We start from the raw sequence: 2,500 nt of genomic DNA, 5'->3' as shown, positions 1-2,500 counted from the left end.
GCGTGTGCGTGTGTGTGTGTGTGTGACATGGAGAGAGGTATTGAAAGAGATACGTTGAATTGAAAGTGTGCAAAACCAAAGGTGTTTGTGTTTGGGTTGCATGGCTTTGAATTTATTGCGGGTATCGTATCGGTTTTTCCTAGGCGAGCTATCATAGGGAGCAGGAATACCAGGGCATGTCGAAGCTCACTGAAGGGCCGTTTAGCGAAGAAAAGTCTTAATTTTAAAGTTGTATAAACATATTTCGTAATATTTCGCTTAAGTGTCTACTGATACAGATCCAATGACACCGTTTCACTCCAATGTCAGGCCATGGTCCCTCCTCCCCCAGACCCCTTACTCAACCCTTCATGCCCACCCAGCCACGCCTCTCTCGGGAGAGCAAGACCCCAGCCAATCTTATAGTAGGATATACAGTTTTTGTTTTTATTTCAACATACTTTGGCATCAAATCAAATATATTTTGATTATTCCCCGGTCATATTTGGAGGTTAGTTTACCAGTTCAGGTGTATTTGTCGTCTGCGAATCTTGAGCCGATGTATCACATTACAACCTAGTACAATCTGGTTTGCCGCCGGTGCCCTCTTTATTTATTTGGTTACCACCAAGCGCGCTAACAGGGTTAGCTTCTGTGTTAATCAAATGAAGGCATTATGTGACAGCATATGAGGAAAGCGAGAAAATACCCGCCGTCCTCATAAATGTTCTGTGTCCCTCGAGGACGTGTTTGTGTTTGTGTGTGTGTATGTGTGTGTTGTGGGTTTAGCATGGTGTGTGTGGACCTGTGAAAGGCGAGAGATGAAATTTTTGGAGGGGTGTTGGTCTCTTTCGTCACCTCCTCGTGTGCCCAGACAGACAGACAGACAGACAGGTCCTTCTCCTCCCTCTGAAATCTAACAGGAGACTAATTGCTCTGTCACGTCTGAGGAATCGTTTCTCGGTTTGAGCTCTCGTGTCAAAACAACGACACGTGATCCCCCCCCCCCCCATATTTTAAGAAAGGGGGGGGGGGGGGGTACAGAACGCTTTAAAGAGAACAAGTAAAATAGACACACTGACAGAAAATTGGAAAGATGAACAATGAAATGGAGAGCGATGGCAAGAACTCTGTGTGTGGGGGGGGGGGGGGGGGGGGGGAACACAAGATGGAATTGAAACCCGAGCATTGGAGAGAGAGGGGGCCGACAGCCCCGTATGCTAGCATGTGCTTCAGGTGAGCACCGCTCGCCACCCCAATTATGTTAACATAATGAGCGTGGTGACGGGGCGACAGTTGAACAACGCTCTGCCGTTTCACTTCTCCTCGACACCTCTCTGACGGCTACGCACAGTGTCTCCCGTCGGCCCCGCCCACACCGCCACCCCGACGCGCTCCCATCGACGCAGCGTATCCACCAGGGGGGGCTGCTCCGCACGGGGGCCGTGTCTTAGTCTAGAGTAGGGCCTGCTGCCCCCAACCCCCACCAACCCCCCCCAACCCCCAAAATCATCGGCATGTGATGATTATCCCCTCCAGACTTTGACCACTGCACTTTATGTGGTGTCAGCAGGCGAAACATCCAAAAGACTGCAGTTGATGCAAAACCCTGCTGTCAGTTGTTGAGCGTTGCATTCATTTTGAGACAGTTAGAAATGGGTTTGCCTCATTGCGAGACTAGGGAAACTTGCAACTAATTTGAACAAACTTCTTCACAGGCTTTTAACACGTAATAAGAGATGTGATTACCTCACATCAATCCTTGCTAACCTCCATTGGTTAGCTGGGTGCTTTTTGAATATCTTTACGATTTTACTGTTTTTGAAAGCCTTGAGTGGTCAGGCTCCTGCCCATATGTGATTTAACTCCCTTTATTTGTTAGGTTTTGGGTCGTATTTTCTTTTATTGCAGGTATGCTTTTCTCGTAAGGTGCTATATAAATATAGTTATTGCTGTTATTATTAATTCCCAATAATTTCAAAGCCACTTTCCTGGATATCCATCTGCAGGAGACATTGGCTCTTCCTTGAGGCCTTCTGATTTAAGTGTTGATTTGCACATCGCTGACGAAGGCGTCTTTATATTCAGATTTGTGAATTTCTCTTTGTCGTCAGACAATCTTTATGGCCTCCTGACACCTGTGACCGGCAATGGAATATACAGAAACAATCTATTTTGTCTCGCTATCTATCCATCCATTCCCTATCTAGCGCTCCTCTTTTGTCCTTCTCATGCCCGTAAATAACCATCATCTCTTCACTACTCTTAAGACCAGCCAGGTTAGTCCTCACTTTCCATTTTTAACGGGCCATATTATTTTCTTTTTGTAAAGCACTCACATAAATACAACCATACATTGTAGCCTATTGTTGTGCCAGAGCATTGATTCAACCAAGTTAAAACAGTTTTAATCTGCAATGTTAATAAAAATTGATTTACTTCACCGACCCTGTTGATGGTTTGACCATGTTCACAGCAGTTATTCAGAACAGTTTACCAAAAGTTTCCTTTCATTAAAAAA

Source organism: Gadus chalcogrammus, chromosome 14, assembly GCF_026213295.1.
Source record: "Gadus chalcogrammus isolate NIFS_2021 chromosome 14, NIFS_Gcha_1.0, whole genome shotgun sequence".
Taxonomy (NCBI): domain Eukaryota; kingdom Metazoa; phylum Chordata; class Actinopteri; order Gadiformes; family Gadidae; genus Gadus; species Gadus chalcogrammus.
The sequence above is the reverse complement of the archived record's forward strand: the minus strand, read 5'-3'. Positions refer to the sequence as shown.